Raw genomic sequence first — 26954 nt, forward strand, 5'->3', positions numbered from 1 at the left:
TTTTTTTTTTAATGTTGTTAAAAAATGTGTAATTATATATGGAGATATATATTGTATTGTAAAATAGTACTCCCTCCGTCCCTAAATTACATTCCTCCTTTCTATTTTTGGTATTCCAAAATTACTTTTCTCCTTACTATTTTTGGTAAGTTTTTTTTAGTAAATCAACTCTCTTTTTCTGTTTTATATTTAATGTTTTCTCACTCATCCTTACCTAATCTTAATCATAATTCTTGTGTCAAATTACAATGAATATGATTGGTTAAAAATTTTCAATTAGAAGCATGTGATTGGTCCTTTTTTTTTTTTTTGCAAAGGATTGATGACATGTCATGAGTAATAACTAATCTATCTTTGTACTTCCCATTGCATTATCTAATTATTCTTATTTGTCTTATTTTTCCCTCCTTAATTCCCGTGTAAATTTTCAAAGAGGAATGTAATTTAGGGACGGATGGAGTAAAAGAGAAAGTGAAAGTGATTTATTTATTTATATCTAAAATTTAGAGAAGTGGAAGTTATTGATAACCAAAAAAAGAAAAAGAAAAGATAGGGTAGTTAGATTCCAAAAAAAAAATAATAATAAATAAATAAATACACCAAATTGTAGGATTGGGGTTATGAAGTGATGTGGTTAAGTGTTGTAAAAATGACCCTACAATTATGTACTCGTATTAGATATTGCATGAATCATAGAGGTATAATACATTACAATAAAACGACAAAGTAATGACTTGATGAGGTACATTCATCATAGAAGTATAAATACATTACAATAAAACGACAAACTAATGACTTGATGAGGTACATTCATTATTAGATAAAGACAACGATTTTGATGAAAAAGAACAAATAATGCCCATAAAAGCAATAGGAAAAATAATTGCTAAATGCATAAAAGACTATTCAAACTATAAAAAACAGGTGAAACGGAGAAAGTGCAGAATCATAGCGTGCAAGTGCACCTCAGAATATCTTCATAAATCTATTATTGTTTGATACTAGATATTAAAAAAATAAATAAATAAATAAATTCCATTCAAAAAAAATATTATAAAAAATTTTAAATAGACGGGCTTTAGTCTAATTTCTAGGAATACATACAATCGTAGATTCGTTTTGGGTACGCTGCAAAAATTAAAGTTTATCATATGCAACAATATATTGTTTTTCCACTTTCCATTTCATTTTCTCACAAATCTTGTCTCAAAAAACAGTAGAAGTGCATGCAAGTTGCAACGAAGTTTCTTACCGCTATCCCATTTATCAGTTTCACGCTCAAATTATTGCCCCTCCACTAGCTATGAACATAATTGTTAGTTTGTTACATCTTTGAAATTTTAGGAATGAATCGGTTGTACAATCACTATTCCCTCAAAAAAAAAAAAAAAAAGGTTGTACAATCACTTAAATGAACTAATAGGTACGGACGTGCGGTGTAGGAGTGATTGGTGCATTCTTTAAAACCTTAGGCGTAGACAGTAATTTTTTAAATATTACTCCCTCCGTCTCCAAAGGAACGACACATTTGGGTTGATTTCGCGGGTATTAATAAAATTAAATAAAAAAAAGTAAAACTATATTGGAAAGATAAATTTACATTGAGTTTATAAAGAAGTAGAGAGAGATAGTAATAAAAGTACATGGAAAAACAAAATTTTATATAGAAAGCTAATTTTGCACAAATATTGTTGTAAATTGGTGGGTATTTTAATGCTAATGGGTCATTCTTTTTTCGGACTAAAATTAAGCCAAATGGGTCGTTCTTTCGGGAACGGAGGGAGTAATAAATTACAAATGCTATATATGGTGCACTAATTAAGACATTTAACGTAATACGTAGTAATAATTACTCCGCTACAAATTTCAATTATTATTTTAATAAACGGCTATTTCACCAAATGCCACTGACAAATTAAAAAATTCACCAAATGCCATCGGACTTTTCAGAATTCACCAAATGCCACTGAGTTTTTAAAGTTCACCCAGTGCCATTAATGACTTACGGCAGTTAACTCCGTTAGTCATTAAGGCTAATTATGCCACGTGGTGGCTTATGATTGGTTGCTTATTAAATTAGTAAGCAATTTTATTTTCTTATAAATAGGGGTCGTATCTCCCAAACTATTTTCTTATTCCGATTCAAATTCTGATTTGTTTCTATCCATTCCAAACTATCACTACTAGAAAACAAGCCATTTCCGACGGAATTTTTCCGTTGGAAACACCCTTAAATCCGTTGGAAAAGCCCTTTCCGACGGAATTCCGTCAGAACTGTTTGTCGGAAAATCCTTCGTAGGAAAAATGGCATATTCCGACGGAATTTCCGTCGGCAACCTTTTTACGACGGAATTCCGTTGTCGGAACAGAACTTCTGGCTCCAGCAAGGTCCGTCACAACTTTCCGACGAAATCGTGTCCGTCGGAAAGTTGCGACGGAATTTCCGTCATCGGAAAGTGTTTCAATTAAAATAAAATAAAAAAACACGCCGCACCACCCAAGGGCACGACGTGTCACCACCCTAGCCCCAACAGCAAACCACCACCGCCATTACCCCCACATCACCCACAACCAGCCTCTACCCCTCACCCACCGCCACTCTAGCCCTGATCTAAACCAAACCCGAACCAGACCCACCAACCCTAACCCGAACCAGACCCACCCACCCTTACCCAAACCAGACCCACCCAGAAACCCGAACCAGACCACCCACAAACTTGAAACGACCATTTTCACCACCCTAACCCATGCAAATCAACCTCTACCACCGAGACAAACCCAGATCTACAACCCTAATACTACCAACACCCATCCAAATTCCACCACCACCGCCAAAAACCAGAATCACAAAAAAAAAAAAAAAAAACAAAACCTAAAACAAGAAAACATACCTTAACAACCAAAGCTTCGAATCCACCCGAATTTGGTTTAATACGGCTAAATTCGACCCTAAAACCTCTAGATCTAGAGATTTCATGGTCGAATTTGGCCATATAAACCATTAATATGTCGAAAGTGAAGCAGTTTTGGAGAAGAAGCAGACATTTTGGGTTTTTTCCGGAAGCAAATCCGAGATGAAACAGAGTTCCCCGTTGTTAAGAAAATGAAAAGAGAGAAAATTTAAGGGTTTTTTTTTTCTGGGAAGTCTGAAAATTTTAGACAGTGTGAGTCGTTGTTCCTGAAAAATTGGGATTTGGAAGAGAGATTTTTGAAAGAGATACATTATCAATTTATTTTGGAGGGAGGAGGAAGGAGGAATTGAGAGAGAAAGAGAAGACAGGGGAAGATCGAGAAATTGAAGAGGACGAGAGGAGAGAGAAAGGGAAGAGATGAGAGAGGAGAGAGAAGGGGAATCGAGAAACTGAATGAAAAGGGGAGGAGTTGCGGCTGAATGAAATAAAAGAGGGTTGGAATGTTAGGGTTTCGGTGTAATTAAAAAAAGAAAAAAAAATTATTCCGTCGGAAATTTCCTACGGATTTTAATTTCGTCGAAAAGTTTAATTTCCGACGGAAGTTTCCGTCGAAAAGCCTATATATTCCGACGGATTTATATTCCGTCGGAAATTTCCCTTTTTTTGTCCCGCGATCCCTCTTATTTTTCTCTCTCATATTATCTCTATCTCTAATTTTCTTCCAATGTCCCTCTCTTAGATACCGGGTTATTCATAGTATTACTATACACTTGTGGATTTAGTAATAAAGTAAAGAGAGGTCTTGGAGACTAGGCAATACAACCCTATCACATTCATTCGCTAATAATTGAAGAGTTATAAGAATGAATTTAGTAAATCGTGGGTAGTTACCGGTTATAAACCCTTGTTGTACCACTCGACACTTATTACAACATTGTAACTGTATGTACGCAGTACGTAGCAGATTTTTATTATTTTGTCTTCATTTGGAAAATCAATGGAAGATCACATTGCATACAGGACACGGCGGCTAAGCATGTACCTTCCACACAAGCTCCTCAACGAACATGCAACGCATCTACCCTTGAAACAACTCTTGCAATTTGCAACCTTAATATATATTTTACTACCTGCCATCCTAAGCTAGTTACAAATTAATATATTTCATTCAATATTATAGTTACATATTTTGATTCAAACCTTCCACTATAAATACCCACCATACTTCACTAGCCTAGCTAAGTACTCAAATAATAATTAACCTCCATATATAATTCAATTCAAAAACAAAAAAAAAAAAAACCAAAAAAATGAAGAGCAATTGTAGAAGAAACAACAACTTGGTGGGCATGGGATGGTTTCTTGTTATCCTAGGCCTGGTGCTCACTAGCGGGGTTGATGGTGCTTTCAGCTTTCGCGGAACTGACCTTGGAAGGGCGGTAGAGAGATGGAGGAGTGGTGGAAAGGCGGCACAAAACGCAGCCATTGAAAGGTTTCTCGACAAGAACAAAGACCTTATTAAAGCTATTACTGATCCAAGCAATCCGCAAGAATTTTGTAAAGCGGCTAAGTTAATAGAGGACAGGTACTCCGAAGAACGAAGCCTCTTTCCTAAGTACCAGACCTTCCGCAACATTGCTAAAAAGTTCTGCAGCAAGTATAATTAGTGACACTCCAGGCCACTATCAATGTCTAACTGAAGCGCCATCATTCAATCACAAGTTTTACTCTCTGTCTGTCTGGAATTAATAGTCATGTTAATTAATATAAGACATCCTAATAAACAAAGGGTGTGTATTAGGTTGATGTTATGTTTTGCTTTTCAATTTCTAATAAGCTAGCATATATAAGCGAGTGTGATTTGGTTTGGTTTGATTGTTGTTGTTTGTTTTCTTTTATGTTTTGAGGTATAAGTCATTACTATTGCTCTTCAATAAAAACACACATATATTATTTTTATTAATCTTATATGGAGTAAAATAAATATATATCAATTCAAATTTAGCGGTCTAAATTAAATTCAATTAACAAGAAACTTTACATAAGTAAAGTACTTAGCTTCAAACTTTACATAAGTAAAGTACTTTATATATATATATATACACGGTTAATGCAAATAAGATATATATAATAAGTAAATCTTTTAGCTTCAATAAAGAAAAACTGTGCAATACTTCATCTGTTTCATGTTATTCACAACACATCCTTTAATCACGCATTTAAGGTATAACAAGCCAAATCAATTAATCCAAATAATAATTTAAACTCAAGCACAAGGTGACCTCTAAACTATTCGTGGTAAAGTTAAATTATTTTGATTAACTTGCTTGTTCGTTTGCACTCTCAATCTCTTTCTTAAAGTACATGACCAAGGGGTATGTTGTAATTGATTTGGACCAGATTGAATTATATACTTCCTCAGTTTTAAAAAAAAAAATAAATAAATAAATAAATAAAAAACAAAAAACACCACATACACCACTTTGACTAAATATGTGAGACCTTTTTGGTCGAAGCAATCAATGCAATATATATGAAACAGGGAATATACGTAATTAAAATGGTACTCGTATGACATAATTAATTTACTTAAATGTAGTTAATGATGCACAATTTCAATGATGCTATATACGTACTTATATAGTATAATAAGTGTATCACATCAAGTAATCAACCATTAGGATTGAAAAATACTTCGTATATATTGTCGTGATTGTCGTTTCTTTTATTCTTGGGTTGAACTATAAACCTCCCATTAAGAAAACTACTAAACAATGTACTATATCTCTTAGATCTAGGCTATTGAACCTAACAGCAATATTTTTCGTACAACATAAAATATATACTCCGTAATGCAATGTGTAAAAATATTTAATAAAGACTTAGACAATAACTTGTGTCAAACTAAATTCAAGAAAATATCATTACTTAAGCACTAGTGCTAACACCTACCTTTTTCACCAGGTGGAAACTAGCCTCTACATAATAGTTGATGCTTCTTTTAGAGAACAGGGGAACAATGCAAGCTTTGCTTGTTCAGGGACCAGCATCAAAATTGGTATTGCTTCTAGTACTTGGGCTACTTTTGCCCTCATATGTGAAACTATGGCCATAACTGCTGCTGCTGCTTAGATAACTAGAGAAGGATGGACTGATATCACTATCATCTCAGATTGTCAGAGGGCTATCAAAGGCATTAGTAGCCATGGCATTGCATTTGATGAAATGGGAAATCATTATCTATTTTGTAGGGACCTACTAAGTAAGATATCAAGGGGAAGGCTGTCTAAAGGTCACAAGGCTCAAATCAGGGAAGCAAATGTGGTGGCCAAGCAAGCTATGCTGAATCCAACACCCTCAAGTAGGCAGGAATGGACTTTCAGTACTCTACTCAAGATCTGTGTACTTATTAATAATAATAACCCTCCTGCAACAGGAGTAGATCCTTGTAACAGCAGTAGTATTTCTTTTGGCAGCAAACTTCTAACTAACTCTAACCAACTATGTAATTTGGGTGCTAGTGCACCATTTTTGAACCCACCTTAGTATATATATGGTGGTGTTAGGGGTACTTAATTAGGCCTAAGCTATGGCCTGTAAACTGTAAACCATATGATGTTTTAATCTTCTAATGCAGTTCCTATTGCTACTAAAAAAAACACTATTATCTCCTTGTTGGCTAATAAAATGATGTTCGTAACAAAATTTGAAAGGGTAAAACACTACTAGAAAAAGACCGTTTTCCGACGGAAATTTTTCCTTGGAAACAACCTGTTTTCCGTCGGAAAAGGTGTTTCCGACGGAATTTCGTCGGAAACTGTCGTCGGAAAAGGCCTTGTAGGAAAAATGACATTTTCCGTCGGAAACAATTTTCCGACGGATTTCCGACGGAATTTTCCGTCTGAAGACAATTTTAGGCACTTGGAAAATCCGTCGTAAATTTCAAAATTCGTCGGAAATTTCCGACGGGAATTCCGTCGGAAAATGTTTTTGGGAAATTAAAAAAATACGCCGTGCCACCACCGGCACGGCGTATAACCACCTCCAACCACCCAAAGCGCCCCCAACCAACCACATCACCACCACCACCACTAAACCTTAACCCACTGCCACTACTAACCACCACTAAACCTAAACATTAGACGACCACCACCACCGCCGCCGCCCACTGCCACCACCACTCATACCTTAACCTAGACGACCTAACCAAACCTTGACCCAGATCTGACCAAACCAAAACAACCCATTTCCCTAACCTAGACCCGACCGAACCCACCCTTAAAATGACCCAGATCCACCCAGACCACGACCCTTAAACTGACTCACCCGCGGCCGAATCAACCCACGAGTCCATCGCCACCGCCCACGAGTCCACCGCCATCACAAGTCAACCAAAATCACCATAAAATTAAAAAAATTCGCAAAAACCAAAAAATAAGTAAGAAAAAATATAACATACCTTTAAATTCACCAACAAAACTCCTAAATTGGCGTGATTTTGGGATTTAAACGTCAAATTTGACCATGAAAACTCTAGATCTAGAGTTTTCATGGTTAAATTTGACATGAAAAACCTTAATTTATACAAAAAATTAAGAAAGTTGCTGAGTCTCGTCTCCCCTGAACTTCGAACCAAAATGTCTGGCATCGGTCCTACTGCCATGTACATTTGTTTTTCTAGTTTTAAAATTAGCAAGGTTGTTTTCGTGTTTTCTAATCGTACCATTGCAGGGGATAGATTCTTCTACAGCATGAGCAATGTAAAATCTTAAAAAGCTTGAGAAGAAAAAGCTTTAAACAAAGGGGAAAAGGAGAATAAGGGGCGAAGAAGAAGAGGAGGTAGAAGAAGAAGGGAGAAGAGAGAGGAGGAGAGAGGAGGAGAGAGAAGAAGGAACCTAAAGAAACGAAAAGGGGCGGAGAAGAAGAGAGGAGGAGAGAGAAAGAGAGGACAGAGAAGAGGAGAGAGAAAGGAAGGATGAGAGTATGAAAGAAGGAGAAGAGGCGTGGCGGAATTAAAAGAAGGCATTAGGGTTTTGAAGTTTTTTTTTTTTTAAAATATGTTCCGACGGAAATTTCGGTCGGAAATTTCCGACGGATAGAAATTCCGTCGGAAAGTATACTTTACGACGGAAAAATCTGTCGAAAAGTACATATTTTACGACGGAAAATAAATCCGTCGGAAGTTTCCGACGAATTTAACAATTTCGTCGGAAGTTTCCGACGGAATATAATTCGGTCGGAGATTTTGAATTTTCCGACGGAATTACATGTCCGTCGGAACCGTTCCGTCGGAATTTGACTGTTTTCTAGTAGTGAAAATGGAAGATTGATGGCATGCAAAGAATGAAATTACTTATTGCCTTCCATAACATGTCCATTATTTTCTCTCAAATCGTTTACTTCTGATCCTTTACGTACTTCGAATAAACATGGTTTCGGTATTGATACTCTCTTCAACCCTTTTTGTTATTTTATGTTGACAGCATAAAATGATGAAATTTTTTGTCCCTTCTTGACTATGTTGATCACATTATATAGATTTAGACTCTTTTTGGTTCAATTTATATTATTTGAAATTATTTTATCTTAATTTTAATATTTTATATGAGCTTATTTATTTTATATGAACTTCTTTTATTTTATTTAACTTATGTGAAATAATATTGCTTATTCTATTTTTTTTTTAAAATAACAAATTTTTGTTTGTGGTTGGCCACACGGTATGGCCAGCCACAATATATATATATATATATCACAAGTCTTCTTTCTCCTCTTTTCTTAGCTTGTTCTCCAAGCCAAACCATACATCACCAACAATATATTTACACTCCACTCATTTTCTCTCTCCTCTTTTCTTAGATTCTTCTCCAAACATGACCACACATCACCAACAACCATATCTCTACTACACCCATTTTCTCTCTCCTCTTTGCTAAATTGCTGCAATTAAAGCTCGAAATTGCAGAAATTGGGTGTCAAATTGCTGTGAAAAATTAACTACAAGAAAATAACCTTTTCGTAGCGATTATTTTAATCTTTAGTATCGAGATTGCAACAAAAAGCTTTCCCAACTAATGATCATTCGATACAATATCCCCCGTTGCCTTAGCCTTTAGTAGTGGTTTTCAATATTTTTGGGGTTGGCCTCAATAATCGAAACGAAAAACTACATCCAATCGTGGTGATTATTGTAGCGATTACAATCGCTATAAATGTTGAACTCATTTTCTTCAAAAAAAAAAAGAAAAAGCATGCATATGATCTTTATAAGATTTGAACATGCAACCTCAAACTCTTATAATAAATGTTTCACCAATAAGCTATGACATATTTTATGTATTCTTTATCAAACAATATTTATATATCTAGTGTTGAAAAGGTTTTTCGTACCGATTTTTGTGATTTAGTGGCGATTGTAAATGCTATGATTTCTAAAAATCATATATATGTGTAAAAATAGTTTGGATATGTATTATTATGTTTTTCGTATCGATTTTATATGGGAAAACCATGGCGATTGTAAAATGATATGACTTCCTTAATTATTTCACAAACATACTTGTATATTGCAGCGATTGTACAATCGCTACGAAATAATCGCTATGAAAAGACATTTTTCTTGTAGTGATTGCGATTAATTAACCTTAAAATCATCATCAACATTTAAAGTAGTGAAATTGATGAGAACCGAAAAAACGTGAGCTTTTTTTCTTCGTGAAATCTTAGATCGAACATTCTTCGTCAAAAATTCAACAACAGAAAAAGGTGTATGTGTTTGTTTGATGTTTGGGTAATGGGTGAGGATTGAGATAGAGCAAATGCCTTATTTATAGCCTCATTGAATTGGGAAGGTTAGCAGCCTAGCAAGTAGCAACCATACATTCAAAAAAGTAGCAACCATACATTCAAGTACACGTAGATCGGTAGATAAAATGGATTACTTTTTCTTTTTCTTTCTTTTTTTTTTTTTTTTTTTTTTTTTTTTTTGAAACAGATAAAATGGATTACTTGGATAGATACACATTAATACTTTTCCTACGATATACTTGGCCCATCTAGTTACAGCAATTAAGTATGTAGTGGTCATTGTTTCAGTTTGCATCTTGCAAGAGATTTTTTAGGTGCAATTTGCAACCGATTTTTAAAATGACGATATGCCATCTGCATGACATGTATGATGTCACTTTGCTTACATACATATGTATGACGTTCACAGGCTTTGTAATTCCATATAAATTAATTTAATGATCGCTAGCTCAATCTTATTAATTGCATATATATCAACCGATTCTTAGACTTAGGGCCTGCTTACATACATTTACTGAATTGAGCTGGAATAAACTGAACTGAACAAAATTGAATTGATTGGAGCCGAGCTGAATTGAACTAAAATGAAATGAATATTTTATGAGAGAAGTAAATTAGGAGATGAAATGAACTGAAATTAAGTGGAAGTAAACTGGCCTTAATGACTAATTATGTATTAATTTGATAAACATTCTTTCTTTTAGCACCTATAATGGATTGAGTAATGAAATAAAGAGTGGTCATGGAGCTGAGACTAGGCAATACAACCCTATCACATTCGCCAATAATAATAATTGAAGGATTATAAGAATGAAATACGTAAATTATTTTATTTTGCCTGGTTATACACCCTTGTTGTACCACTTGACACTTAATTACAACAATGTAACTGTATATAATACCTAGCATTTTGGCATGATACTAGCAGATTTTTTATTTCTTTTGTTTCATTGGAAAACTAATGGAAGATCACATAGAGGACCTGGCGGATAAACATGTACCTTCCACACACCACACAAGCTCCTCATCCTTGGATTTTTCTACAATGGTCATTCTTAAAATGACTACCACTATTCCTAATTCTTATTGGCTGATTTTTTTTTATTTTTTTATTTTTATAACTATTCTATAAAAATCAGATTTTAATATCTGAAAAAATTAATTAAAATCAAAACATTGTTCTACATTATTATTCATCAATGTCCTTCATCCATGAATGAAAATACAGTGCCTTTTTGGTGCCAAGTAAGCAAAAATAATGGGAGTTACTGGTATTGTCAGGGTTACTTGTATTTTTCAGGTGTTACTTCTTCTTCTTTTTTTTTTTTTTTTTTTTTTTTTTTTTTTTCAGGAGTTACTTGTATGATTATTTATTAAGGGGTTACTTATATTTTTTTTTCAAGAGTTACTTGTATGAATTACTTATTCAGGGGTTACTTGTATCATTCAGGGGTTACTTGTTTTATTTTTTTCAAGAGTTACTGATTACTTGTATTTTTTAGGGGTTACTTGTTTTTTTTAAGGGGTTACTTGTATGGATTACTTATTCAGGGGTTATTTGTATGATTAACTATTCAAGGGTTACTTATATGAGTTACGTTACTAGCTTATATAAGTGTTACTTGTATGCATGGGTTACTTGTATGAGTTACTTATTAAAGGTTACTTGTATGAGTTACTTGTTCAAGGGTTGCTTGTACGTATGCCCTATACCAAACCAGTAACACTCTACAAGTAACCCCGACCAAAATTAGTAACACCTTACAAGTAACCTCTGACCAAAACCAGTAACATCGTACAAGTAACTCTTGAAAAAAAAAATTGTATTCTGGGTTACTTGTTTCTGGAGTTACTTGTAGGTGTTACTTGTAGAATGTTACTGGTATTCTGGGGTTACTTGTATGGAACACTTGAATGGGTTGAGTAACCGCCCCAGACCAAAATCTCGTACCAAATTAATAACACCCTACAAGTAACCCTTAACCAAAACTAGTAACACCAATACAAGTAACCCCATAATACAAGTAATACCTACAAGTAACCTCTGACCAAAACCAGTAACACCCATACAAGTAACCCCGGAATACAGGTAACACCTACAAGTAACCCTTGACAAAACCAGTAACACTCATACAAGTAACCCCAGAAAGTAACACCATACAAGTAACCCCTGCCGCACCATGTGGCCAGCCGCATATAAAAATTTGTGATGAAAATAACCACCATCATTAGAATCTTTGTTCATCCAAAGATAAAAATAACCAACATCATTAGAATCTTTGCCCTATAAATAAACTCACACATCGATGAAGCTTGAAAATATGCGTCGATATCATAATATATGCGAAATTTGATCGAGTTCATTCGAATTTGGAGTTCGTACGAAAATGGGTTTGATTTAAATCCTAAATAATACTTCCACTATTTTTTTTATACTTGCAACACACCTTTTATCACGCTTTTCGAAGAGGTGATTAAACTAGGTAAACGAACGAATGAAAAAATTGCAAATTGCAACCATTTAAAGATAGTATTTTGCAAATTGCAACCATTTAAAAACAAAATTGCATATTGCAGCCCAAAAATTATTATAAAGTGTAAATTGCAACCTAATTCAATTTTTTCATCGGTTTACGTGTCGAAAAATGTTCGTTCAAGGTTTTAGGGGCCATTTTAGTCCTAAAGGATCCGAATTGAGCTCGGAATTGGCAAAAACATAACGTAAGTGCCTCGTAGTGCGTAACAAACATGTATTGAACTATTTTTTCCTTGTAAAAAAGAGATGGTTACATTAATTTTTTGCTAATTCCGAGCATAATTTAGATCCCTAAAGGCTAAATTTGTCGTTAAAACCTTAACCGAACATTTTTCGACACGCAAAATGATGAAAAGACTGATTTGGGCTTCAATTTACAATTTATAACAACTTTTGAGTTGCAATTCGCAATTTTATTTTTAAATGGTTGCAATTTGTAAATTTTTTAGAAACCTTTTAAAACATCAATTATAATCTGGATATGTTCTTGATTTTTATCTTATTATTTTAAAGAACATTACCTCATTGTCTTCTCTCTCGGGTTTTTTTTTTGTATTTTTTTTTTTTTGGCAAAAGATATCTTTAAATATTTAAAAAGATTATTTTCCTTGTCAAAAAAAAAAAGAGATTATTTTCCTATTTTTTTGGGGAATCTTTAAAATATCAATTTTAATTAGTTTAATTTTTTTGTATGAAGATGAGAATGTTGATGATTTGGCCATAGAAAATGAAGGTTCTAGAAAGGAATTGAAGATTCTGGACTTGACATCTTCAATGATAATAAGGCATTATATTTTTTGTGTTTTAATTTTTAACCAAAAAAAAAAAAAACAAAAAAAGACATTATGACTGTAGTATACTTCGTATGATTTAACTTAAATTTGATGTTACAAATCTTACAACTTTATTAATTAGTACGCTGATTTAACTTAAATTTGATGTTACAAATCTTACAACTTTATTAATTAGTATGCTAACTATATCTATACTAATATATTAAAAGGCGTTTATAAGAATGTCCTTATTGTGTCACGTAGACTCCCCACATTATGCCACGTCATTAACTCAACTAATCATTATACCACGTCATGCACAAGGTATTCGTAAGAACGTCCACGCCACGTCATGCACTTATAATAAAAAAAAAAGCTTTCCAGAAGATTTGAACACGCAACCTCTAAATATAAAATTAATTGTTTTATCATCAAGCTAAGTTATTTTTTATCTATTTTTTTAAAACAAAATATTAATATGTAACAAATGTCAATTCAATATATATATGAACAACAAATTTAATTACAAGAATATTGATTTATAAATTACAATGTATATTAATAATCAACCCTATGTAATAACCCGAGGCATAATTTTTTGTAGTTGATTTTTTGTAGTTGATAGAGGTGATCATTGGGCGGGCCGATCCAAAGTTAAAAAATCAACTCACTTCTCGGGTCGGGACAAGTTTTGGCCCAATATTTTTGTGCCAAATCCGCCCAAAATGGTCCGCCGTGCGGGCTTTTCGGGTCGAGTAAAAAAATCAACTAAAATGCATAAAAACGCCTTCCCAAACCCGCTCAAAAAAATTTAATTTACGAGCCGGGTCCGACCCGATTTTGGGGGCGAAATAATTCTGCCCAAAACCCGTCCAAAATCGGGTTGGGCCGGCCTAACTTTGATCACCTCTAGCCAAAGAACATTAAGTCTTTACAAAAAGAACATGATAATACATAAAAGAACATATTCTTTATCCGTTTTATTTTTTTGAATTTATTTATTTATTTATTTATTTTTTATATACATTAAAGAACATATTGTATAATGTAAAAAAGATATATTTCAAACTCAAAGAACATAATAATAAAAAAAGAACATATTATGCTCACGTTAGTTCTTTATAAATATCTATAATGTTCTTTTTTTCCCTATGTTATTTTAAAAATACCTAATATTCTTTCCGGGTGCACCATGCACATGGTTCACCCGGATGCACCATGCATGATTCACCCGGATGCACCAACCACACATTATAATGTATACGATCATAATCTTCTTTATTAAAACATGTTACAGTTTTCATTGTAAATCAGATAAATTGTTAATTGTTAATTGAATTTGCATCAATAATCTAATGAAAATTATTTGTTCATAATAACATAAATATAGTTACAAAATTCCTAATCATAGCATTCAATATATATAATACAAAACTCCTTAGGATCGTAGGTGATAAATTTTTTTAAAAAATAAAAAATAAAAAAAAAAAAAAAAAAAACTGTTTAGAATAGGTAATGTCCTATTAGCATATTGGTGAATACCTTATACACAAACATGTTTTAAATTTTCATCTCCGTTTTCTTGGATCAAACATGTTTCGAAAAAAAATATGGATTCTTCTCCAATTTGCCTCACGAACCCAGATTATAAAAAATTGATTTATTTTTATTTATTTTTTATTTTCACAATGCCGATTATGCATCCTTGACCTTGATTGTGATTGTCTAATATATATAAGTATGTATTATTTTAGGATTTAAATTGAGCCTGAATTTGTGTACGAATCCCAATTTCGAGCGAATTCAAATTTCATAACATATACTACTCCCTCCGTGTTTTAATGTTACACTTACCAAATCCGGCCGTGTTTTAATAAGTGTTACACTTTCTTTTTTGGCAAAAAGCTACATTTAAATATTATATCTCTGTTCTCTCATGGTCCCCACCAACCCACTACTACTTATCCTATTATATCTTTCCTCTCACATTAATTACTTTTCAATAAACTATTAACATCATTATCTTTCTTTTACAATTTTTTTAATACTTCAACTACCCCACTTACATCTTATTTTATTTGAGTCAATTAAATTGTCTAAAATTATGTGCCGATCAAACTATAACAGTTAAAAAAACACAGAGGGAGTATGTAGATCGAGGCATATTTTCAATCTCCATTGATGTGTGAGTGCCTTTAAGAGACAAATATTCTGACATTGATAGTTATTTTCATCTATGGAAGAAGAATATTGAAGAACATTAGAACAATGAAGAACAATATTTTGATTTTTAATTTTGTTAAAGTAATCTTTATTTATTATATAATTACAAACAAATTTTAATAAAATAATTATTAAAACAAAAAAATAGATTTTCAAAAAATAAGATATTAATTTTCAGAAAAAAAAAATCAATCAAAAAGGAAAAAATTTAAAAGAAGATTTGACCAAACTTAAAAAAAAAAAAAAAAAAGGAAAAATCAACCAATAAGAATTAAGAATAGGGTGGTCATTATCACTGTAGAATTTTCCACCTCATCGAACATACAACGCATCTACCCTTGAAACAACTCTTGCAATTTGCAACCTTAATATCTCGATTCATATCTTCCACTATAAATACCATACTTCACTAGCTAGCTAAGTACTCAAATAATAATTAACCTCCAAAATTCAATTAGAAAAACTCGAAAAAATGAAGAGCTATTGTAGCAGAAACAACAACTTGGTGGCCATGGGATGGTTTCTTGTGATCCTAGGCCTGGTGATCACTAGCGGTGTCGATGGTGGGCAGTACACCGATTTGGTCGACCGCGTGATAGAGCTGGGGAAGACCTGGTTGAATGTTATTGGAAAGGAGGCAAAACAAAAACCTACCGTTAAAGAATTTTTAGATAATCATAAAGAGCTTTTATTACATATTTTTAATTCACACAATGCGATTGACATTTGTCGTTCGGTTAAAACAACAGAGGGAACCAGCAATAATATTCCCGACTACCAGGCCTTCCAAAGCATTGTTAACCTCTGCAACAAAATACTAAAGAGTCCTCCGACTCCGTCTGTCCGGAATTAATAGTCGTGCTAATAATACATCCTGATGAACAAAGGGCGTATTAGGTTGATGGTGAATTGGTGATCGATATATCATTATCAATCGCTTGCTTGAATTGTTATGTTTTGCTTTCCAAATTAAATAAGCTAGCATGATCATGAGCTAGTCTGCGTACTTGTTTGTTTGTTTGTTTTTCTTTATGTATTGCACTATGTTTGAGTGAGCTCAAGTCATATATAATTGTTATCCAATACAATCAATTGTTTTATATACAAAGGATTGGAATATATATACTACCTAACTACCTTCATTAATTCATTTCATAATAATCAAGTTATTTCTTTGATCTAAATCGCATCATTTTGACTTTTGGCTATTATATTTGTTGACACCGAAATTTTGTTAATTATTAGGTGTCAGATTTATGTAAATTAGGAGATAATATCAAAAAATATAAGATATTATCTTTAAGATCTCGTAGAATATTTTATAGCTATCTTGTTTACTACTCTACGACACTCTATATAAAGAGGGTCGTATTTAGGGTTTAAGGAGGCTCAAATGGAACAAGTCACAAAGACCCCATCTCCTCCCTACTACCAAATATTGTAGGTCCATAGTATGGAATAAGCCGACAAGTAGACCTGGCAATGGATCGGAGATGGATCGGATGGAGCTCAATCCGCCTCCATCCATTAGCACTCCACCCATCACCCGACCCATCCGTCATCCGTCAAATCCGTCATCCAGATCCGATCCATCCGTCATCCGCGGGTGAAGCGGATGGATCGGATTTTTAGCGGATTGCATCATAATTTGTATGGATTTTCACATGGAAAGCAACTTTGTACAACTCAAATATTCATACGATAAAACGATATTGTTTGTGACTATTATAAGCCATTCAATACTCGTACAAGCTGTCGCCCAATCATGCCTAAACTAAATGAAAGAAATGGCCAATGGCCAAAGTCCAAAAAGGGCAACTTGAAAGCCTAAAAGTTTACATAATATTACATAATGATGTTGAGCAAGTTCAAAGCTTGTCTCAAAATTAAAGTTTAAACGTAAAAAACTCAAAGTTCATACATAAAAAACTCAATAGTTCAAACTTCAAACTCCAAACAAAGTACAAATATGAAATACAAATATGAAACATAACAAAGTACACAACAATACAACATCCATCAAGTCATCTCCATTAAGTAGAGAACATCATATCTCCATGTCTTCTCCATCCTACAATATATGAAAATGTAAGAGTTAATATATTATTTTATGAAAGTACATAATATGAAACATAGAAATATTAGTATGGGATTACCGAATTAACATCAATTACTTCACTTGTAGAAGTAGTCCCATTCCCTTCATCTCCCACGTCAACATCTTCTAGGATAGTTGCACAAGCTTGAGAGTTTTTCAAAGAATTTTCTTTAAAAAATAGAAAACAATATAAATCATTAATTAACATATATTTAAATAAATATTGAACTACAAATAAAAATTTAATGAGAGTATATATTACACTATTACCTGAATATTCTCCAAGAATCCAATTTTGCATACACATAAGTGCTTCAATTGTGTTGGCATGAAGGCTTGATCGTTGTGGACTCACAACCCTACCACCTATGCTAAAAGCACTCTCGGAAGCTACCGTTGAAGCAGGGATAGCTAAAATATCCTTTGCAATTTTTCTCAATGTTGGATATTTTAAATCCGTTTTCCAAAAGTTAAGGACATCAAACTCACTACTCTCGGGAAGTGTCTCGTCCTCAAGGTAGTGATCAAACTCACACCTTACATTTGCTTTTCTTTTCTTAGTCTTTTTCATCTGACTCCATTTATCAGTACCGGTAGAAGAAGAAGAAGAAGTTCGTTTCCCAAGAGTAGTACCAATATAAGTAGAAGTAGTAGAAGTAGAAGCAAAGGTGGAGCCATCTTTTCCAGATTTATCATGGTATTCGTTCAACAAATCATACAACAATCCCTTTATCCTATCCACCTCAACATGACATCTTTCACCATATATTTCACTAAAATAAAATTCCACACATTCCAACTTATCCCTAGGATCCAATATTGCAGCAACGGCTAGAATTCCATTAATATTTGACCAATATTTGTCAAATTTTTCCATCATTGTTGTTGCCATATCCCTAATAACTTGTTCCACATCTTTCTCCCACTCTAACAAAGCCAATTTTATCTCACAAACTTGACGAAAGAATAAGTTAGCAGTAGGGTACTTTCTACCAGAAAATAATTCAGTTGCCTCATGAAATTTCACTAACTTTTCACATATCATTTCAGCTAATTCCCAATCACGTTGATTTGGAAGCACAAACTTGAACTTTGGATTTTGAGTTTTCAAACTAGCAAACACATTCTTATAAGGTAAAGCACTTTGTAACATTAAAAAAGTGGAATTCCATCTCGTCTTACAATCAAGAGACAACTTCTTAGAACAATCAACCTTAGATGCCCTAGCCTTATCCTCAAATTTTTCAATTCTTTTTGCACTTCCACACCAAAATGCAATACAATTCCGAATTCTCTCAATCCCGGGACCAATCACATCTAAACCATCTTGTACTATTAAATTCAATATGTGAGCACAACAACGAACATGAAAAAATTCACCAGAACACAACAATGCATCATAATCAAATTTATCTTGCAAAATTTCAACCATGGCATCATTTGTAGAACAATTATCAAGAACAACTGAAGAAATTTTCTCCGCAATATTATACATGTTCATGGTATCCACAAGTACTTGAGCTAGCATTATTGCGATGTGAGGATGTGGAACATAAACAAACCTATTAAGAATGCAAAATGTAATAAATTAAACAAACATTCAAGCAATTGAAGTTAGCTACTAACACAAATAAAGTGTTTAAGAAAAATATTACCTTAAGGTTTTGTTTCGTAAAACCCAATATTCATCAATGAAGTGTGATGTGATATCCATATACCCCTTCTTTTGATGAGTTGCCGTCCACATGTCCGTAGTAATTGCTACCCTTCCAACATGATCATCAAACAATTTCTTCAAATTCACCTTCTCACTCGCAAACATTCTCAATATGTCACTCTTTAAAGTGTTGCGACTCATAATCTTGAAGTTTGGATTCAAACTATTAACAAATGTCCGAAATCCAATATGTTCAACTATGGACAATGGATACTCATGAAGAATAACCATGTTTGATAGCTCTTTACGAGACACCTCTTGACTAAAGTTATAATTCTCCAACCTTGTACTTGAATCTTGTTTGCGATTAAAAGACAACAATTGTTGACGAACATCAATTTTGACATTCTTCTTAGTGCACCTAAGTTCCAAATGGTCTTTCAAATGAGAGGTCCCATTCTTGCTATTGCCAGAAAAAAGATGACTACAATGTAGACACTTGGCCTTTTGCTCACCATTAATAGTCAACTTTTCAAAGTGATTCCACACTTCCGACTTCATTCGTCTAGTAGATCGTGGAGGATGTGGTGGAGGTGGAGGCATATCTCCCTCATGTTCATGGACATTAGCATTGGTTTGATCATTAGGAGTTGAATTTTCAGGAGTAATGGGAGATGGTGAGAAAGAGCATGACTTAGATCCGGCACTACTTGCTCCATCCATTATTCCATTTCTAAAACAATTTAAGTAATTAACACATTAACATAAATTTTGATAAAAATAAAAAATACATAAAGTAACAAGTAACACACTAACACTGTAACAGTTTCATGCTACAAATAAACAATTTTGATATAAACCCTATATTGTTAATTTGTTAATGAATTAGATTAAAAATATCAAATTAAAGTAACAAGTAACTTATTTTTTATAGATTAATCAGAGAATCAAACCTCATAGAACAACAAACATTAATTTTCATTCAAATAATTCATTTACAATGACAAAAAACAGTAAATCAAGAATAATTATACATATTACAGTCATAAACTCATAATCATTCAAATAAGTGAAATAATCACTTTGAAACAAGCTATTAATTGTTCATATAAAAAACCCTAAAACCCTAAGTAATATGAGATTAGAAATTTACAAGTCATAAGAACAATTAATCTACTAAAACAAGTAATTTATATCAATATTCAACAAACAATCCTAAAGAACAAGAGGAAATCGCAAAAATTTCTGATTTACAGCAAAAAAAAAAAAAATACCTCAGGAAATCGCTGCTGGTCGCCGGAGGAGCACTGGAGCAGCCTGGTCGCCGGTGTCGCGGCTCGCGGAGGTCCGTCGCAGCAGGGCAGTGCAGGGCAGCAGGCGTCGCAGCAGGGCAGTGACTCCAGACCTCCAGTGAAGGCAGTGAGCAGCGAGAGAGAGAAGAAATGAGGGGTTGAGGGCTTGACTGCTTGAGGCCTTGAGGGCTTTGCAAATTCAGATTTGGGAATTGAGATGAGTAGTTGGGTAATGGGTACTTGGGTTTGGGTAGTTTACTTAGGGTTTAATAAATTAAAATTACAAAAATAACCTTAATTTTTTAGAAATATAAGGAAAAAAAACATATATATATATTAGATGGATGGATGGATGGGTCGGGTGGTGGGTTGGATGAAGCTCAACCCGAATCCGACCCGATCCACCACCCGACCCACCCGCCACCCGTTTAACATCCGCGTTTTTTCGGATTTTCGTCCATTAAATCGGGTCGGGTGGATCGGATGTCCGTTGGGTTAGGGTGAAATTGCCAGGTCTACCGACAAGGCCCCGTACTATAAACAAATATCAAACCCTAGCCCTTTGGAGAGAGGAATCAAGAGATCTACGAGAGTTGTAACCGCCAAATTATCAATGAAATAATTGTTCCCGTATATTTTTCTACCTCTTTATTCATATATTGCAGGTTGAAATTTTTATGGTTTACAAAATTCACATACTAACTTTGACTTAATTTTAACAACTCACTCTATTTTGTTTAATTATTACAACGGTTACTTTAAGGACAGTTTTCAAATGGCTACAATAAAATTGTGGCCATTATATTAAAATAAATCAAAACCATTCATTTATATTGATTAATGTGAACCGTTGATATGGTTTAGTTTTATATTATTAAAAACAAAAAATTAGTCCAAAAAAAGAATTGTAAAAACTACCACGATTAGTTTCTTCCTTATTGATTAGTTTGTATTTTTTTCCATTTACTTCTCTTCAATGATTTAATCTTTGCTTGTGATACTGGTTATAATCATTTGCTATTGGCTCCAAGTTCAACCATTGTTGTCTTCTTAACTGTAATTTTTCTTAAATCTACCCTTTGCTTTACTCCTTATGCCATTAGCTTTTTATCGCTTGAATTTCAGAATAAATAGTTGGGAGCAAATATATCAGTTAGATATTGGCATGCAGTTGCCAATATCCATTTATCCATTTGTTTCAAGTTTAAATTTATTACTTGTTTCTTGAGTATGTGCGGCGAATCTTGCAATGGATGGGAATATGGGATAATAAAAGCCACATGTCTGTTTTTCGGGAAATTCCCTGTTTCTCATGGTGATAAACAAAATTTGTTTCTCATGAGGGCATTTTCGTGAATAAATCAACAACTTTTTCAATATTGTGGGCTCCACAGTCGAATAAAGTTGAAAAAGTTGTTGATTTATTCACAAAAATGCCCCCATGAGAAACGAATTCATTTCTCACGGTGAGAAACTGGGGCTTCCTCCTGTTTTTCTATGTGCCTTTTGCGCATAGTGATATACTGATATGGCATTAGATCAGATCAATTGTTGTCTCTGAATCTGGCATCCAATTAGAGTTGCTTAAATTTTTTAAATTACCGAGAAAGAAGAAATTGATAAGATTAAGATCAAAAACCGATAAGAATGTGATAGTTTTAGAAAAATCTTTTTTAATTTTTGTTTCTTAAGAAAATAAAAGGTATCCATATCAACTAACGGTTCACATTAATCAACAGGGCCGTATCTGGCCCGGGGCAGCCGAGGCACCCGCCCAGGGCCCCCAAATTTGAAATCCGGATTCTTTAAAAAAAAAAAAATTAAAATTAAAATTAATGGTGAGTGTTACGAAGTAATTGAGCAGCATTTCTTTTTAGTCAGATAATCAAAGTATTCCCTTAATAATCTCCTCACATTAATTTCTCCTAGAAAATAGCTATTTTATTTTGGGAAATTGCCAAATTATTTCCCATAATCTAAACAAATTTATCCGTATAATATTCAATTTTCATCCATGAAATCAATTATTTTTATCACCTTTATTTTTCTGATCTTTCATCTTCCCAAATTAAATCTAAAAATATAATTTCCCCATAAACGTTCTTCTTTGCAATCAATTTTTAATGGGATACAAATCTAAGTCTAATATTATACTCTTTCAATTGTTCTTCACATATCAATTTCCTTAATCACTTTTTTCAATTTTTTTTTAATTATTTTTTCACCATTATTATGGAGTTTGGCTTCAACGTTCGAAGATGAAATCAGAAACAGTATGAATCTTCTATTATGTCATTGGTAAGTTCTTTAATTTAATTTTTTTTCCAGAAATTAAAAGTTACGGAGTATTAATTAATTTTACTTTATGATGTATTCTGAAATATTAATTTTATATGATGTTATACGAATTATAGTTTTTATACGATGTCTTACCTCATACGGATTATACTGTTCTAGTTAATTCTCATTTTGTTTGAATTATGATATTTGATTAATGATTATGATAAAGATAAATTTTTAATTATGATTTATGAATCATCAGTATCATAGTATATGGAATTGTCCATTGATAAATTTTTTATTATGAATTAACGAATTATCAGTATCACATTATGTCAAACTGTCAAATGATAAATGATATTCATAAATGTATTATTTTATTATACTAAATTTTTAATTTGTGCTATCAATATTTATGTTATTGACTATTGTAGGTGTTGCTCATTCTACCATATATGACAACTTTTGGATTTTCCGGCTTTACTACTAGCATTTTGCGAGATTTGGTGATATCATTCTTTAACTTTTATTGTACTAATGTTTTGTATAAGCGTTATTGTACTACTAAAATTTCTTACATTATATAAATAAAGTAATTTTTTTTTGGTTTTTTTTTTTTTTTTTTTTTTTTTTACATACCCAATTTTTTCTCTTAGTAAATTCAATCGTCACCCAACTAGGGCCTCATTTTTTTATCCGCCCGTAGGCCTCCAAAATCTCAGAATCGGGCCTGTTAATCAATAGAAATTAACGACTATGATTTGATTTAATACAATGACCGCATTTTTATTGTGGTCATTCAAAAGTCATCCTTAATTTAACTTTAATTTTCTATTCAAAAGTATCCATGAAGGAGGGAAGAGAGTTGTGGGAATCTCAGCATTACAGTGTGAACTACTTGCAATAAGGGAGGTTGTTATGATTGCTTGAGATCAGAACGGATAGCAAGTTAAGTGTTGATGCCCAAGGAAGTCACCAAAGCAGCTACGAAATTTGGTTTTAGATATCCTTCATTTATGCTCTTGCTTGTCTTACTTATGTTGCTGTTAATTATGTTCCTAGGAGTGTCACCTCTAGAGCTCATGACCTGGTAGTGAAAGCCAGTAAAGGAGTGTAGGGAGTGTACTACGGGGTCTTTATTATGTTTGTTTCACAGCTGCCAAAAAAAAAAAAAGTATTATAAATATCGTTATATTTGAACACAAAGTTGAATGATCAAACCTTAGCTCCTCCAACTTTTGGTAATAGCCCTGCCACTAAAAATCACTCAAAAAAATATACGAAAGAGGACTAGAGTAATACACTATTATAGTATTACACTAATTAAGGGTTTGTTCCGATTTACTAAAACCAAATGAATTGAAGTGATTGGGGGTGAACTAAACTGAATAGAGCTAAAATGAATTGTTTACAAGAGAAGGATATTAGGAATTGAATTGAATTGAACTGAAATCAAGCTGAACAGAATATATTAATTATTACTAAAACAAAACATGCTGACATCATTAAAGAACACTTGTCAACTTTTTATGAAAATTTTTCCCGCCAAAACTATTTTTGACATCATCATCTTTTTCTCTATTTTATTTCCTCCTAAGTTCTAAAACTAAATAAATAATACGTACAATATTTCTTTCAAAATTAATGAATGAAATTAAAATTACACTTTTTCGAATAAAGAATATTGACAATCATTTTAAACAAAATTTATGTATTTAATCCGTGCAACGCAAGGGTTTAAACTAGTAGGCTCTAATATATATAATACTATTAATTGTTAGTCTTTTTTTACTTCTTTGCCAATTTTCTTATTTATAACTCGTGTAAGTTTCCCTCAAAAAAAAGTTTCCTTCAAAAAAAAAAAAAAAAAAAAAAAAAAAAAAAAAAAAACTCTTGTAAGTACTCCACGTTCAAATTAAAGGAGAGGTATGTAGTTGTTTTCTTTAATTTGGGAGATTTAATTTCTTTGGGCCCAATTTAAAAGGCAGTAGACTTCCTTGGATTGTATTTTATGAATTTATTAAAAGCAATCAATTAAGTGTTTTATGTTTGATATTTCATCTCTTTCATTTCTCTCTTAATATCAACACCACAACCATATTATTTTAATGATATAATATAATATCGGTTCATTTTTTTTAACGTTATCATGCCTGAATCGCTTCTTTGGCTTCCTAAAAGCATAAAAAAAAATATAAAATACCAGCATCAAACAAACTACAAGTCTGTGAGCCATTAATATTTACATGCATGAGCAGCTTCTTTGGCTCCCTTAAAGACAAGAACAATTGTTCACTATTATCTGGAATTTGCCATAAATCTATTCTTCATTTTTTGTACGATCGATAAATCGATAATATAATCATAGTAACGAGTGGTTGTGAGGGAGGAAAGAGAGGTGTTTGGCTTTTTTTTTTTTATTTTGTTTTTTTTTTTAATTTTAATTTTAATTTATTTATTTTAAAGTTAACAGAAAGTTAACTTAAGTTAATGGAGGGATTTAGGTAGGGTTACATCGTAGACACTAAGAGTACCTTGGAAGTACAGCATGAAATTTTGAAAATGGATGGGTTCAGCTTGGAAAATTCAATACCTTAGGGACACTGTATAGAAAAACCCAAAAAAATTGTTGGTAATTTGGAAACAATGAGTATAATATCGTTGGTGGTATTTTTTAAAATTTTCCTTTTTGTTATAATCGCATTGTACTTAACAATGACAGATCCACTAAGGCACAAGGGGTAGCACATGCTACCCCTAAAAAACAAAGAAAGAAAAAAAAAACATGTTATCTTACATAACCGGTACTCTAGAAAAATTAGCCGCTTTCCTAAGTACCAGACCTTCCGCAGCATTGCCAAAAAGTTCTGCATCAAGTATAATTAGTGACATCAGTCCAACAATGTATAACTGAAGTGCCATCATTCTTAATTTTTACTCTCTGTCTATCTGAAATTAATAGTCATGTTAATAAATATAAGACATCCTAATGAAACCAAAACATAACATCAACCTAATACATCTATACAATATCAATGTCAATTTCTCTATTCAGTAGGGTGCCAGAGGATAGATGGTTTTGGGGACATACGAGAGATGGTGAAAACAGTGTGAGGACAGCTTACTGACTGGGGAAATTGGGCACAATACAAACAGACAATAATGGTGTTGATTCCTCTAATCAGCTAGTGTGGAGAGTTACTTGGGGAATTGATGGCCCTCCAAAATTGCAGCACTTTGTGTGGAATGCGTGCAAGGGTAGTATGGCAGTGAAGGCTGAGCTTCATAGAAGAGATATAGCTCCTAATGGGTTGTGTGGTGCGTGTGGTGAAGAAGCCGGGATAATTTCACATGCATTGTTCGATTGCAGGGAGATTAAGTATGTTTGGGGTAAACTTGATGCTATTATTAATGACTCTCCTAGACATGCCCCTTTCTCCCAATGGCTGCTATGGATGGATAAAGTGACGTTTAGGAGGGTCCTATCAATTGCGTGGGCTATTTGTTTTTTTAGAAACAAAAGGGTGTATGCTGACACACCCATGTCTGTTGATTATGTGGCTGCAGGATTTCTTTGTATGGTTAATGATTACATTAGCTACACAAAAGAAGGTGTTCAAAGCTCCTGCTGCAAACCGTGTTGCTGCAGTAACCAGATGGAATCGCTCCCCAACTGATGTGGTGAAGATAAATGTTGATGCACATGTTGGTTCAGGAAAGGGAAACTCCCTGTTTCTCATGATGAGAAACAAAATTTGTTTCTCATGATGGCATTTTCGTGAATAAATCAACAACTTTTTCAATATTGCGGGCTCCACAGTTGAATAAAGTTGAAAAAGTTGTTGATTTATTCACAAAAATGTCCCCATGAGAAACGAATTCGTTTCTCACGGTGAGAAACTAGGGCTTCCTCGTTCAGGAAATGCTGGTGGTCTAGGGGACTAGGGGCAGTGGCAAGGGACGCTAATGGGTGCATTGTGTGGGCTGCTGTCAAGAGGCTTCTGCAGACATTGAGGTGTAAAATGCCGAAGCTGCTGCTGTCCGTTATGGGTGTCAGGTTGCGCTTCGCCTTGGATTCTCAAGAATTTGGATTGAAAGTGATGTTGAGAAGGTTGTTTTTAATATTAGGCAAGCAAAGATGGGATTTTCTCCTATTTGGCTGATGTATGATGGCGTAGATCGTCTTGCCAAGTACTTTCATGTTTTAAGTATATCTCATGTACGGTAGAGTAAGAAATTCAGTAGCTTATCTTATGGCAAGATGGGATACCCGACGTAGTAATGAACTTATTTGTGTTGGTAACATACCGCAAAGTGTTTTGACCCTTGCAGCAGCAGCAGCAACAGGAGAGCAGCAGCACCAGCACCAGCACCAG

This window comes from Chenopodium album, chromosome 19, assembly GCF_948465745.1.
Source record: "Chenopodium album chromosome 19, dcCheAlbu1.1, whole genome shotgun sequence".
In the NCBI taxonomy this organism is placed as follows: Eukaryota; Viridiplantae; Streptophyta; class Magnoliopsida; order Caryophyllales; family Amaranthaceae; genus Chenopodium; species Chenopodium album.